Below are 15,904 nucleotides of genomic sequence, written 5' to 3' on the forward strand. Positions count from 1 at the left end.
GTAGCCTGGTGATAAATGCCTGACCAACAGTGTCCGCCCTTCTGTGGATTCACGGTCTGTTTTGGTGGACTTCCTGAATGCCTCTGTCACCCGGCTCAGGAAGGCTGCCAGGTTTTCATCTTTTTCCTATGCAACCTCTTGGACTTTATCGTAATTTTCAGGCTTCCATACACCTTTTCATTCCTTCTGGTGGAAAAGTAATGTAACATCTCAACCTAGCCTGGCCTACATGATCTTCACAGACCCAGTGTGGGTGGTGTTCTGGGGTTGCACCCCCGCCCATCTGATCAGTTTGGTGGTGTGGATGGGTGTCCTGTAGGCCGTTGACGTTTCCCTGGCCTTTCTCAGTGTACACTCCTTTTCATCCAGGGTGCAACAATGGGCCAGAATACCCATGGTGTCCTGCCAGGGGAGACAGGATGCCAGCCTCAGCCTGATAAATCCATCCCTAAACTTGTCTCATTCGCGGAGAACCTGGCAAACGTCTTCCTACACAGTAACCCAATTAGTTTGGAATCTCTCTTTGGGATGTTCCTGAGGCCCCTTGAAGCACCCCAAAGTGAACTGGAAGTCAAGAGAATTTAAATTAGAATTTTATATTTGGAAAGTTTCTCAACAATTTTAAAAAGTTTTAAAACACTCAGTTAAATAGGATCATGGGTTTCTAGGAAATAATACTTTGAGCTAAGGTGGGGGGAAAAAAATCAAAAGTAAATATAGATCAGGTAGAAGAAACAGGAATTCACAGGATAGTTTAATAATTTTATTTATTTACTTATTTTTGACTCGGCTGGTCTTCACTGCTATACGGGCTTTGCTCTAGCTGCGCTGAATGGGGGCTTCTCTGTAGTTGGTGGTGTGCAGGCTTCTTATTGCCATGGCTTCTTTTATTGCAGCACACAGGCTCTAGGGTGTTCAGGCTTCAGTAGTGGGGGTATGTAGACTCAGCAGTTGTGGCCCCTGGCCTCTAGAGCACAAGAAAATACTCGAAGCGAACAGACACAGTTGCTACATGGCATGTGGGATCTTCCTGGATCAGGGATCGAACCTGTGTCTCCTGTATTGACAGGTGAGTTCTTTACCATTGAGCCACCAAATTCAGTCTTATATCATCCTATTCTTAATGAAATCCATTTATCTAATTTAATTAAATCCACACGTTGAAAGTCCTAACCACATACAAATTTCTTTTCTCAATGTTATTCTTCAACAAGCAGTCTGCACATTTCTACAACTGTACTTTTCCCCTCATTCTTTCTCCATTCAGAACTATCCAGCTATAGGACAAAATCAAGCTGTTTCCTTTCAAATATATATATATATATATATAGATATATAGATATAGATATAAATATAGATATAGATATAGATATATATCTATCTGATCTTGGAGAGACAACACTAAAGTTCCTGAGGCAACATAGGAATTCCCAGCCAAGCCACTGAACCTGGGGAGACAGGATACAAACCAGGAATGCTAGCCCAAAGAGCACCAGGGGATTGATGCTACAAGGAAAGAGAACCTGGTTCTTTCACCTTATCAAAGCAGGAATGGTTCAAGGAAGTGGAAACATTCAAAAGAGGTACGACATTTATCATTACAAACACATCACAATGTATGGGAGAGCACACCAAAAACTATTTATTGAACACAGAAACATGGAGAAAATTCACACCCAGTGACCAGTGCTGGCATCCTCAATGAGGAGGAGAGCGGTAAGTCAGAAGGTAGACAAAGACATTCATTTGGAGAGGAGTGGGAGGTCTTGAGCAACGAGGAGGGCAGTAAGTCAGAAACTAGGAAGAGGTACTCACTTGGAAGTGAGAGGAGGTCTTGAGTGATGAGCGCAACTAGAAACTAGTCCGAGATACTTACTTGGAGAGGACGGGGCAGGGGGTCCTCACTTAGGAGAAGCTCAGTAAGTTAGAAACTAGTCTGAGATACTCACTTGGAGAGGAAAGAGGGTCTTGAGTGAGGAAGAGCCCATAGGATATTGGGCAGATACTCAGGACCAGAGGTTCCTGATGAGGAGGAGCACAGTGAGTCAAACTAGGCAGAGATTCCACAGGAATGGCGTTCCTGACTGACAAGGAGGGCAGTGCGCAAAACTAGCAAGATGTGAGAGGATCTGAGTAAGCAGGGGCGCATCGGTCAGACACTGGGTAGAGATGCACACTGGGAGAGAAGTCTTGAGTGAATAGTAGCGGAGTCAGTGAAGTAGGCAGTGATGCTCACTTGGAGATGAGTGGATGTCCTGAATGAGGAGGAGCGATTAGCTGAGAAACTGGGCAGAGATACTTATGTGGAGAGGAGCAGAGGGACCTGAGTAAGGAGGGGGGAAGGCGGTCAGAAACTAGGGGGAGATGCTCACTTGAGACAAGTGGAGGTCCTGAGTGAGGGGGAGCACAGTAAGTCGAAAGTAGGCAGATACACGAATTCAGCAGGAGTGGACTTGCAGATTTAGAGCAGAGATAGCAAGATGTGCTTACTTGGAGAGGAGTGAGGGATTCTTAGTGATGAGCGCGTAGGTCACATACTGGGTACAGATACTCACTCGGAGAGGAGTGGAGGGTTCTGAGTGAGGAGGAGTGAAAAGATCAGAAGCTAGTAAAAAAATACAAACTCAGAGAGGAGTGGAGGTTCTGAGCGAGGAGGGGAGCACAGGTAAAATGGGAACACACTGACTTGGAGAGAAGTGAAGAGCCTGAGAGAGCAGAAGCACAGTAAGTCGAAAACTAGGAAAGGTACAAAAGCATATACAATTGAGAAAGGAATATAGGAAGTAAGAAACGAGGAAGAGTGCTCAAATGGAAAACAGCAGGTGTTATGAATGAGGACCAGGACATAGGACAGAAACTGGTCAGAGATGCTCATTTGGAGAAAAGTGAAGATCCGTGTGAGTAGTAGCACACTGGGTTAGACGCTAGGCAGAGATACTTACATGGAGAGGACTAGAGAGTCCTGAGTGAGGAGGACGCATAATTCAAAACTGGATGAGACGCTCACTTGGAGAGAAGTAGAGATCCTGAGTGAGCAGGAGCACACTAATTCAGAAAGCAGGCAGAAATGCCAAATTACAGGTGGGTAGATCCTGAATGAGAAGGAGGGCAGTCAGTCAGAAACTAGGCAGAGGTGCTCACTTGGAAAGGAGTGAATGTTGTGAATGATGGTCAGGCCATAGGTCAGAATCTGGGCAGAGATGCTCACTTGGACAAAAGTGGAGGTCCGGTGTGAGTAGTAGATAACCAGAGATACTGACAAGGGGAGGAGGGGAGGGTCTTGAGTGAGGAGGAGAACATAGTTCAGATAATGGGAAGAGATACTCACTTGCTTTGAAATGGAGAGCCCAAGTGAGCAGAACACTAGGTCAGAAACCAGGCAGAAATACCAAATTCTACAGCTGTGCAGTTCCTGATTGAGAAGGAGGGAAGTCAGTCAGAAACTGAGACAAGGTTCTCAATTGGAAAGGAGTGGGTGTTGTGAAAGGAATCAGGAGAGAGGCCAGAACATGGGCAGAGATACTCAGAGAAAAGTGGAGTTCCTGTGTGTAGTAGCGAAATCAGTTAGAAGCTAGGCACAGATACTAACATGGAGAGGACTGGAGGGTCTTGAGTGAGGAGGGGGCATAGATGAGAAACTGGGTAGGGATACTCACTTGGAGAATAGAGGGAGATTCTACATTTTCTATCCTGAGGGAGAAAGATCACATAGGTCAGGAACTGGGCGATACTCATTTGGAGAGGAGAGATGGTCCAGAGTAAGAAGGACAACATGGGTCAGAATACAGGCAGAGATACTCACTTGGAGAGCCATGGAGGTCCGGTGTGAGTAGTTGCAAACTAATGTAGAAGCTAGGCACAGATACTAACATGGAGAGGACTGAAGGGTCTTGAGTAAGGAGGAAGAAAGGTAAGAAAATGGGCAGGGATACTCAACTTGGAGACAAGAGGATGTCCTGAGTGAGGAGGAGAACATGGTTCAGAAAATAGGCACAGATATTCAGTTGGAAAATAGTTGAGGTCCTGTGTGAGCAGCAGCGCACTAATTTAGAAACTAGGCGGACAGAGCAACAGGGAGGTTGGAGGGTCTTGAGTGAGGAGTTGCACATAGGTGAGAAACGGCTGGGACACTCGCCTGGAGAAGAGAGGAATCCCTGAGGGAAGAGGATTGCACAGGTGTGAAACTGCGTAGAGACACTCACTTGGAGAGGAGAGGAGGTCCTCAGTGAGGAGGAGCACATAGGTCGGAACATGGCCAGACATCCTCACGTGGAAGCAAGTAGAGGTCCTGAGTGAGCAGTAGCACAGTCAGTCAGAAACTAGGCAGTGATACTCACTGGGCAGGTGTGAAGGGCCCTGAGTGAGGAGGAGCGCAGAGTTCAAATCTGGGAAGAGATCCTCACATGGGAGAACAGAGATCCTGAGTGATCCGAAGGACAGTAAGTCAGAAATTAGGTGGAAACTCAAACTCTACGGCTGCATAGTTCCTGATAGAGACGGAGGGACGTAAGTCAGAAACTAGGAAGAGGCTCTCCCTTGGAAAGGAGTGGGTCATGTGAAAGAGGACTGGCCACATGTCAGAAAGTGGCCAGATACACTCACTTGGAAAACAGGTGTGGTCCTGTGTGCACTGACTTGGAAGATAGGCACAGATGCTCGGATGGGCCAGAGGGGTACTGAGTGAGGATTAGGGCATCAGTGAGAAAGTGGACAGACACACTCACTTGGCGAACGGAGGTCTGTGTGAGTCGTAGTGCACTAAGTTAAACACTGGGCAGAGATGCTACATGGAGAGGACTGGGAGACTGGAGTGATAGGAGTGAACAGGGGAGGAACTGGGCAGAGATGCTCACTTGGAGAGGAGAGGAAGTCCTGAGTGAGAAGAAGCACAGAATTGGTCAGAAAATGGGAATAGACACTGACTCGAAAAGAAGTGGTGGCCTTGAGATAAGAGCAGTACCAATCATTTAGAAACTAAGCAGATATACTCATTGGAGAGGAGTGAAGGGTCCTAAGTAAGGTAGAGTGTTAGGTCAAAACAGGAAGAGATACTCACTTGGAGAGAAGTGGACACCCTGAGTGAGCAGCAGAACACTAAGAGAAACTAGGCAGAGAAACAAAAGTCTACAGGTGTTTAGGTCCTCATTGAGAAGGAGGGATTTCAGAAACTTGGAAGAGGTTCTCACTTGGAAAGGAGTGGGTGTTCTAGAAGAATGATAAAACTGTACAAACAAAAGTAAGTGGGTTATATATGGACTTGGAAAACAGCGGAGGTCTTGAGTGTGTATTAGGACTGGAGGGTCTTGAGTGAGTAGGAGCACAGGGATGAGAAATTGGGGAGGGGTAGTCACTTGGAGAGGAGAGGAAGCCCTGAGTGGAGGATCACATTGGTGACAATGCGTAGAGAGAGTCCCTTGTAGGGGCGAAGTGGTCCTGAGTGAATGGAGCACATGGGGCAGAAAGTTAAGAGCTGTTGACTCAGAAAGAAGAGGTGGTCTTGAGGAAGGAGGCGTGCAGGCAGTTACAATGAGGCAGTGATACTGTTTGGAGATGTGTGTAGGCTGGCTGTAAGTGAGGAGAACATAGATCAAACCCGGGAGAGATACTCACATAGAGAGAATGGAGATCCTGAGACACCAGAAGAACAGTAAGTTAGAATTTAGGCAGTGATTCTAAATTCTACAGGTGTGTCGTTCCTCACCCCCCCCCCCCCCCCAGGAGGGAAGTAAGTCAGGAACAAGGAAGAGCTTGTCACTTTGAAAAGGATGAAGCCATAGGTCAGAAAGTGGGCAGATACACTAACTTGGAGATCAGTGAAGGTCCTGTGTGAGAAGTAGAGCCCTAAGGTAGAAGCCAGGCACATATACTAACATGGGGAGGGCGGGAGGGTCTTGAGTGAGGAGGAGCGGGTAGGTGAGAGACTGGGCAAGGATACTTAACTTGGAGACGAGAGGAGGTCCAGAGGGAGGAAGATCACATAGGTGAGAAACTGGGGGGAGATACTTACTTGGAAGCAAGTAAAGGTCCAGGGTGAGTAGTAACACATTCAGTTAGAACCAGGCACTTATTTATACAGATTGGAGAGGTATAAGGGGCCCAAACTGAGGAGGAGCAAAAAGTTCAAATCTGAGAAGAGAAACTAACATGAAAGAATGGAGATCCCTGGTCAGCAGGATTACAGTAAGTTAGAAATTAGGTACCAGTAATAAAATCTACAGATGTATAGTTCCTGATTGAGAAGGACGAACATAATTTTGAACCTAGGAAAAGATTCTCCTTGGAAAGGAGTGGGTGTTATGAAAAAGGATCAAGCCATACATCAGAAAGTGGGCAGATATACTCACTTGAAAACAGTTGTGGTCCTGTGTGAGTGCTGCTGCTAAGTCGCTTCATTCGTGTCCGACTCTGTGAGACCCCATAGACGGCAGCCCACTAGGCTCCTGGGATTCTACCTGTTTGGAGTGGGTTGTAGTAGCACATTAAGTCAGAAGCTAGACACAGATACTAATAGGGAGATGACTGGAGCATCTTGAGTGAGGAGGACCGCAAAGATGAGAAACTGGATGGGCCAGCTTACTTGGAGAGGAGAGGAAGGGCTGAGTGAGGAGGATCACATAGGTGAGACGCTAAGTAGAGATAGTGTCTTAGAGAATAGAGGAGGTCCTGGGTGAGGAGGATCACATAGGACAGAACGGGCAGAGAGATTGACAGGGAGAGACGTGCTGCTCTTGAGACAGGAGTAGTGCAGTCAATTAGAAACTAAACAGAGATACTCACTCGAGAGGAGGGAAGGGTCCTGAGGAAGAGCTCAGATCAAAACTGGAAGATATATTTGCTTGGAAAGAAGTGGAGATCCTAAGTGAGCTGGAGCACAGTAACTCAGAAACTGGGCAGAGATACAAAATTCTACAGCTGAGTAGTTCCTGACTGAAAAGGAGGGAAGTCAGTCAGAAATTTAAGGACAGGCTCTCCTTGGCGAGGCGTGGATGTTGTAAATAGGACAGGCCATAGGTGAGAAAGTGTGCAGACTTACACACATAGAGAAAGTGGAGGTCCTGTGTGAGTAACAGTGCAATAAGTTAAAGCTTGGAAGACATAGTAACATGCAGAGGATGGAGGGTCTTAAGAACGGTGCTGCACATAGGTAAGACACTGGGCAGGGATACTCACCTGGACACAAAGTCCTGAGGCAGGAGGACACACAGGTGAGAATGTGGCAGAGATACTTCTTGGGAGAAAAAAGAAGTCGAGTGAAGAGGAGGCCAGAGGTCAGAATACGGGCCAATACATTCGCTTCGAGAGTAGAGATCATGTGTGTGTGATATGCTCCTCCTCAAGACCGTCCAGTCCTCTCCAAGGACTGTAGGCACAGACACTAACTTGGACAGGACTGGACAGTCTTGAGTGAGGAGGAGCATATAGGTGAGAAATTTAGCAGGGATACTCACTTGGAAAGGAGAGGGAGTCCTATGGGAGGAGGATCATACAGATGAGAAACGGGGCGAGATAAAGGCTCAGAAAGAAGAGGTCTTGACATCAGAGTAGCGCAGTCAGTTAGAAACTAAGCAGACATACTCATTGGAGAGGACGGAAGGGTCCTGAGTGAGACAGGGTGTTCGGTCAAAACAGGTAGAGATCCCAAGTGAGCAAGAGTGCAGTAAGTCAGAAACTAGTTTGAGATACAAAATTCTATAGGTGTGCAGTTCCTGGTTAACCAGGAGGGAATGAAGTCAGAAACTAGGAAGAGGTTCTCACTTGGAAAGGCATGGGTGTTGTCAGGATGGATCAAGTCATACATACATAGGTCAGTAACTCGGCAGATACACGCACTTGGAAAACAGTGGAGGTCCTGTGTGAGTGGTATCACACTAAGTTAGAAGCGAGGCAGAGATGCCAACACCGAGAGGACTAGAGCGTCCTGAATGAGATGGAGTGCTTGGATAAAATATTGGGCAGGGATCCTCCCTTGGACAGGAGAGGAAGTACTGAGTCAGGATGAGACACTGAGCAGAGACAGTCACTTGGAGAATAGAGGAGGTCCTGAGTGAGGAGGAGAACATAGGACAGAAAACGGGCAGAGAGATTGACTTTGAAAGAAGTGCTGCTCTTGAGACAGGAGTAGTGCAGTCAATTAGAAACTGAGCAGAGATACTTACTCGAGAGGAGGGAAAGGTCCTGAGTGAGGAAGAGGGCTAGTTCAAAACTGGAAGAGATGTTCACTTGGAGACAAGTGGAGAACCTGAGTGAGCAGGAGCACAGTAAGTCGGAATTAGATGGAGATACAAAATTCTGCAGGTGAGTATTTCCTGACTCAGTTTCTGACTTATTTCCCTCCTTCTAAGAACAGGTTCTGCTTGAAGAGGAGTGGGTATTGTAAAAAGGACAGCCTTAGGTCAGAAAGTGTGCAGATTTACTCCCATAGAGAAAGTGAGGTCCTGTGTGAGCAGTAGAGCAGTAATTTAAAGCTTGGAAGAGACAGTAACATGGAGAGGATGGAGGGTCCTGAGACTGGTGTTGCACATAGGTAAGAAACTGGGGAGGGATACTCACCTGGAGATGAAGGAAGTCCTGGGGGAGGAGGAACACATAGGTCAGAATATGGACAAATATATTCCTTTCGAGAAAAGTGGAGACCATACATGTCTAGTAGCACACCAAGTCAGAAGGTAGGCACAGACACTAACATGGAGAGGACTGGAGCATCTTGAGTGAGGAGGAGCGTGTAGGTGAGAAAGTGGGCAGGGCTACTCACTCGGAGAGGAGAGGAGCTCCTGGGGGGGGGAGGATCACACAGGTGAGGAACGGGGCAGAGATAATGACTCAGAGAGAAGCGGTTTCTTGACATAGAGTAGTGCAGTCAGTAAGATCCTAAGCAGAGATACTCATTGGAGAGGAGTGAAGGGTCCTGAGTGCAGTACAGTGTTAGCACCAAACTGGAGAAAGATGGAGATCCCAAGTGAGCAGGAAAACAGTAAGTTAGAAAGTATGGAGCGATACACAATTTTGTAGTTATTTTCTTCCTGATTAAGAAGGAGCAAAGCAAGTCAGAAACTAGGAAGATGTTCTCATTGGGGAGGAGTGGGTGATGTGAAAGAGGACAGGCCATAGGTCAGAAAGTTTGCAGATATACTCAACTGGAGAGGAGTGGATAGAAGTCCCATGTGAGTCCTAGCAAACTAAGTTAGACGCTTCACATAGATACTAACATGGAGAGAACTGGAGGCTCTGGTGTGAGTGCATACTCACTTGAAGACACGAGGAAGTCCTGAGGGAGGAGGGTCACAAAGGAGAAAACCTGGGCAGAGATATTCACCTTGGGACAAGTAAGGAGAAGCGCAGAGATATTCACCTGGAGAATAGTGGAGGTCTTGTTTGAGTCGAAGCACACTGAGTTTGAAGCTAGGCACAGATACTAACAGGGAGAAGACTGGAGGGTCTTGAGTGAGGAGGAGTACGAAATTGGGCAGGGATACTCACTTGGCCAGGAGAGGAAGTCCTGAGGGAGCAGGACCACATGGGTGAGAAACTGGGCAGAGAGAGTCCCTTGCAGAGGTGAGGTGGTCCTGAGTGAATGGAGCACATGGGGCAGAAAGTTAAGAGCTGTTGACTCAGAAAGAAGAGGTGGTCTTGAGGAAGGAGGCGTGCAGGCAGTTACAACTAGGCGGTGATACTGTTTGGAGACGTGTGTAGGCCGTGAGTGAGGAGAACATAGATCGGGTCCGGGAGAGAGACTCACATAGAGAGAATGGAGATCCTGAGACACCAAAACAGTAAGTTAGAATTTAGGCAGAGCTTCTAAATTCTACAGGTGTGTTGTTCCTCCCTGCTAAGGAGGGAAGTAAGTCAGGAACAAGGAAGAGCTTGTCACTCGGAAGGGAGTGGTTGTTGTGAAAAGGATGGAGCCATAGGTCAGAAAGTGGGCAGATATACTAACTTGGAGATCAGTGGAGGTCCTGTGTGAGAAGTAGAGCCCTAAGGTAGAAGCCAGGCACATATACTAACATGGGGAGGGCGGGAGGGTCTTGAGTGAGGAGCGGGTAGGTGAGAGACTGGGCAACGATCTTCAACTTGGAGACGAGAAGAGGTCCTGAGTTCGGATGACCACTTGGAAGTAGAGGTCCTGAGTAAGCAGTAGCACAGTTAGTTAGAAACTAGGCAGTTATACTCACTGGAATGGGGTGAAGGGCCCTGAGTGAGGAGGAGTGCAGAGTTCAAATCTGGGAAGAGATCCTCACATGGAGAGAAAGGAACTCCTGAGTGAGCAGAAGACAGTAAGTCAGAAATCACATAGAACTACTACATTCTACAGGTGAGTAATTCCTGACTGAGAAGGAGGGAAGTCAGTCAGAAACTAAGGAGAGGTTCTCCTTGGAGGGGAGTGGGTGTGGTAGTGAGGACAGGCCATAGGTCAGAAAGTGTGCAGCTGTACTCACATGGAGGAAAGTGGAGGTGCTGTGGAGCACAGTAAGTTGAAAGCTAGGAAGATGATACTAATACGGAGAGGACTGAAGGGTCTTGAGAAAGGAGTTGCACGTAGGTAAGAAACTGGGCAGGGATACTCACTCGGAGACGAAAGGAAGTCCTGAGGGAAGAGGGTCACATAGGTGAGACACTGGTAGGCATAGTCACTTGGAGAATAGAGGAGGTCCTGGGTGAGGAGGAGAACATGGCAGAAAATGGGCAGAGAGACTGACTTTGAAAGAAGTTCTGCTCTTGAGACAGGAGTAGCACAGTCAGTTAGAAACTAAGCAGAGATGCTCGAGAGGAGGGAAGGCTCCTGAGTGAGGAAGAGGGTTAGTTCACAACTGGAAGAGATGTTCACTTGGAGACAAGTGGAGAACCTGAGTGAGCAGGAACACAGTAATTCGGAAACTAGGCTGATACAAAACTCGACAGGTGTGTAGTTCCTGATTCGGAAGGAAGGCAGAAACTAGGAAGAGGTTCTCACTTGGAAAGGAGTGGATTTTGTGAGAAAGGATCAAGCCACGGGTCAGAACGTGGGCAGATATACTCACCTGGAGAACAGTGGAGGTCCTGTGTGACTAGTTGCACACTATGTTGGAAGCTAGGCACAGATACTAACATGGGGAGGACTGGAGGGTCTTTAGTGAGGAGGAGGGCATATTTGAGATCACAGGAAGAGATACTCACTTGGAGAAGGTGAGGGTTCCTGATGAGGAGAAGCACTGTGAGACAAAAACTATGCAGAGATAGTCCTTGGTGTGGAGTGGAGTTCCTGCATGAGGAGGATGACAGTAAGTCAAAGTAGGAAGAGGTACTGACTTGGAGAGCAGTGTGGGGTCCTGAGCTTGGAGGAGTGCCGTAAGTCAGAAACTGTGGAGAAGAGTGTGAATCATGTATGTGACTCTCTGAGTTCCCTGGACTTGGGTGGCTTTCTCCATTCCCATGCTAGGGAATTTTTCAGTAGTATCTGTTCAAATACCTTCCAGGCTCTTTATTTCTCTTATCCTCCTGGTTCTCTCTCCTGTTCTGGGAGCCCTGTAATGCAAGTGTTGGTGAATTTTATGTTGTCCCAAAGACTGCCCTCATTTCTTTTCATTCTTTTTTCTTCATTCTGTTCTGCAACAGTGAATTCTACCACTCTGTCTTCCTCATTTGAGCTTAAAGATGACTGCAGCCTTAGCAGACAACTACCCTGCAACCTGTGGCTGCTGCTGAGTTTTCCAAATTTGCTGGCATACTGAGTGCATCATCTTTTAGGATTGGAAATAACTCAACTAGAATTCCATCACCTCTACTAGCTTTGTTTGTAGTGATGCAATGGCCACAGGACTGGAAAAGGTCTGTTTTCATTCCAATCCCAAAGAAAGGTAATGCCAAAGAATGCTTAAACTACCACACAATTGCACTCATCTCACACACTAGCAAAGTAATGCTCAAAATTCTCCAAGCCAGGCTTCAACAGTATGTAAACTTCCAGATGTTCAAGCTGGATTTAGAAAAGGCAGAGGAACCAGAGATCAAATTGCCAACATCCATTGGATCATCAAAAAGCAAGAGAGTTCCAGAAAAACATCTACTTCTGCTTTATTGACTATGCCAAAGCCTTTGACTGTGTGGATCACAATCAACTGTGGAAAATTCTGAAAGAGATGGGAATACCAGATCACCTGACCTGCCTCTTGAGAAATCTGTATGCAGGTCAAGAAGCAACAGTTAGAACTGGACATGATCAAAGGAAACTATTAGCAAGGTGAAAAGGCAGCCTTCAGAATGGGAGAAGATAATAGCAAATGAAGCAACTGACAAACAACTAATCTCGAGAATATACAAGCAACTCCTACAGCTCAACTCCAGAAAAATAAATGACCCAATCAAAAAATGGGCCAAAGAACTAAATAGACATTTCTCCAAAGAAGACATACAGATGGCTAACAAACACATGAAAAGATGCTCAACATCACTCATTATCAGAGAAATGCAAATCAAAACCACTATGAGGTACCATTTCACACCAGTCAGAATGGCTGCGATCCAAAAGTCTACAAGCAATAAATGCTGGAGAGGGTGTGGAGAAAAGGGAACCCTCTTGCACTGTTGGTGGGAATGCAAACTAGTACAGCCACTATGGAGAACAGTGTGGAGATTCCTTAGAAAACTGGAAATAGAATTGCCTTATGATCCAGCAATCCCACTGCTGGGCATACACACTGAGGAAACCAGAAGGGAAAGAGACACGTGTACCCCAATGTTCATCGCAGCACTGTTTATAACAGCCAGGACATGGAAGCAACCTAGATGTCCATCAGCAGATGAATGGATAAGAAAGCAGTGGTACATATACACAATGGAGTATTACTCAGCCATTAAAAAGAATACATTTGAATCAGTTCTAATGAGGTGGATGAAACTGGAGCCTATTATACAGAGTGAAGTAAGCCAGAAAGAAAAACACCAATACAGTATACTAACGCATATATATGGAATTTAGAAAGATGGTAACAATAACCCTGTGTACGAGACAGCAAAAGAGACACTGATGTATAGAACAGTCTTATGGACTCTGTGGGAGAGGGAGAGGGTGGGAGGATTTGGGAGAATGGCATTGAAACATGTAAAATATCATGTATGAAACGAGTTGCCAGTCCAGGTTCGATGCACGATACTGGATGCTTGGGGATGGTGCACTGGGACGACCCAGAGGGATGGAATGGGGAGGGAGGAGGGAGGAGGGTTCAGGATGGGGAACACATGTATACCTGCGGCGGATTCATTTTGATATTTGGCAAAACTAATACAATTATGTAAAGTTTAAAAATAAAATAAAATTTAAAAAAAAAAAAAAAGAACTGAACACGAAACAACAGACTGGTTCCAAATCGGGAAAGGAATACATTAAGGCTGTATATTGTCACCCTGCTTATTTAACTTATATGCAGAGTACATCATGAGAAATGCTGGGCTGGATGAAGCACAAGCTGGAATCAAGACTGCCGGGAGAAATATCAATAACCTCAGATATGCAGATGACACCACCCTTATGGCAGAAAGCAAAGAACAACTAAAAAGCCTCTTGATGAAAGCGAAAGAGGACAGTGAAAAAGTTGGCTTAAAACTCAACATTCAGAAAACTAAGATCATGGCATCTGGTCCCACCACTGGGGAAACAATGGAAACAGTGACAGACTTTGGGGCTCCAAAATCACTGCAGATGGTGATTGCAGCCATGAAATTAAAAGTTGCTTGCTCCTTGGAAGGAAAGCTATGATCAACCCAGACAGCATATTAAAAAGCAGAGACATTACTTTGCCAACAAAGGTCCATCTAGTCAAGGCATAGTTTTTCCAGTAGTCATGTATGGATGTGAGAGTTGGACTATAAAGAAGGCTGAGCACTGAAGAATTGATGCTTTTGAGCTGTGGTGTTGGAGAAGACTCTTGAGAGTCTCTTGGACTGCAAGGAGATCCAACCAGTCCATCCTAAAGGAAATCAGTCCTGAATGTTCATTAGAAGGACTGATGCTGAAACTCCAATACTTTGGCCACTTGATGCAAAGAACTGACTCATTGGAAAAGACCCTGATGCTGGGAAAGATTGAAGATGGGAGGAGAAGGGGACGACAGAGGATGAGATGGTTGGATGGCATCACTGACTCGATGGACATGAGTTTGAGTAAGCTCCAGGAGTTGGTGATGGACAGGGAAACCTGGTGTGCTGTAGTCCATGGGGTCGCAAAGAGTCAGGGGTTGCAAAGAGTCAGACACGACTGAGCTGAACTGTACTGAACACTGCAACCTGGTGAATAAGTCTAAATCAGAAGCCCTCTGCTAAGCCATATCTGGATTTCTAACTCACAAAAACTGAATTGGAGACAAGATGGCAGACTAGAAGGACCGTGAACTCACCTCTTCTCATGAGCACACCAAAATCACAAGGAACTGTTGAACAGCTATGAGTAAAAAAAGACTGGAACATTGCAGAAAAGATATTCTATATCTCAAGATATAAAGAAGAAACTACAATGAGATGGCAAGAGGGGCACACCTGCAATATAATCAGATCCCATACCATCCGGGTGGGTGACCCACAAACTGGAGAATAATTATGTTAAGTATATTCTTCCACAGGAGTGAGCGTTCTAAGCCCCATGTCAGGCTCCCAGCCTGGGGAGCCAGCCTTAGGAGGAGAAGCCCCCAGAGCACTTGGCTTTGAAGGCCAGCAGGACTTAAGTGCATGAACAGCACGTGACTGGGGGAAACAGACTTCACTCTTAGAGGGCGCATTCAAGGTCTCACACTCACTGGGACAGAAAGCAAGAGCAGTGACTTCAAAGGAGCCTGGGCTAGACCTATCTGCTGGTCTCATGGGGTTTCCTAGGGAGGAGGGTGGTGGCTGTGGCCTTCCCTGGAGACATGGACGCTGGTGGCAGAGATCCTGCTGCGGGTGGACCTCTTACTTGGGTCATTAGCACTGAAACATGGCCCCACCCAAGAGCCTGTAGGCTCCTATGCTGGGGTGCCTCAGGCCAAACAACTAACAGGCTCAGAACACAGCCCCATCAGTCAATAGAGAAGCTGCCTGAAGACTTCCGTCTTGACATGGCCCTGCCCACAGAGAGCTGAGACCCAGCCTCACCGACCAGGGGGCAGACACCAGAAACAAGTAAACAGCGATCATGGAACCTGTGGAACTGAGTCTGCAAACACAGGTCAGAACCTACCTTGGACCAGCTGGTCCCTGGCCCTTGGGTTACAAGAGGGGTCACACAGAACATCCCCTATAGAGGGCCACATCACCAAAGTCAAGAAATGTCACCTGCCACATATGTAAAAATACAGAAATTTAAACAAAATGAGATGGCAATAGAACATACTCCAGGTGAAAGAACAAAATAAAATCCAGGAAGAACAACTCAGTGAAGTGGAGATAGGAAATCCCCACTTCGAGAAAGAGTTCAGAGTAATGATGGTAAAAATGATTCAAGATCTCAGAAAAAGAATGGATGCGGAGAGTGAGAAGTTACAAGTTTCTAACAAAGAATCAGAAATATAAAATAGAACAACCAGAGTTGAAGAATATGACAACTGAAATGAAAAGGAATCAACAGCAGGATAAATGAGGCAGAAGAACATCTGCCTCAGATGTTCTGGGTATGAATGTGCTGGAAGACAAGGTTGTGGAAATCAGTGCTATGGAACAGAATAAAATTTTTGATTTGTGAAACAACCTTACATCGCTCACATCCCCGGCATAGCAGTCAGCTAGGCTAATGTGAGGAGACTTTTATAAAGAAATTGCTGACAAACGTGTGGGAGGTGATAGGGAAATCACCAGAAACAATGAAGTACCCCCAGGCCAGTAACAACAGAGCACAGAAAAGCCAATGGAAAGGCAGTTACTGGAACCCGGATACAGTGAGAGTTGAGTGAAACCTGCCCCGTCT

At 46.3% G+C, this 15,904-nt stretch overlaps 1 pseudogene; it reads right to left on the reverse strand.

The window, feature by feature from the left end:
* Positions 1–663: 663 nt before the first annotated feature.
* LOC123331870 overlaps positions 664–15,904 on the reverse strand; it is an 89,832-nt pseudogene continuing 74,591 nt past the window's right edge.

Source organism: Bubalus bubalis, chromosome X (genome assembly GCF_019923935.1).
Source record: "Bubalus bubalis isolate 160015118507 breed Murrah chromosome X, NDDB_SH_1, whole genome shotgun sequence".
Classification (NCBI taxonomy): Eukaryota; Metazoa; Chordata; class Mammalia; order Artiodactyla; family Bovidae; genus Bubalus; species Bubalus bubalis.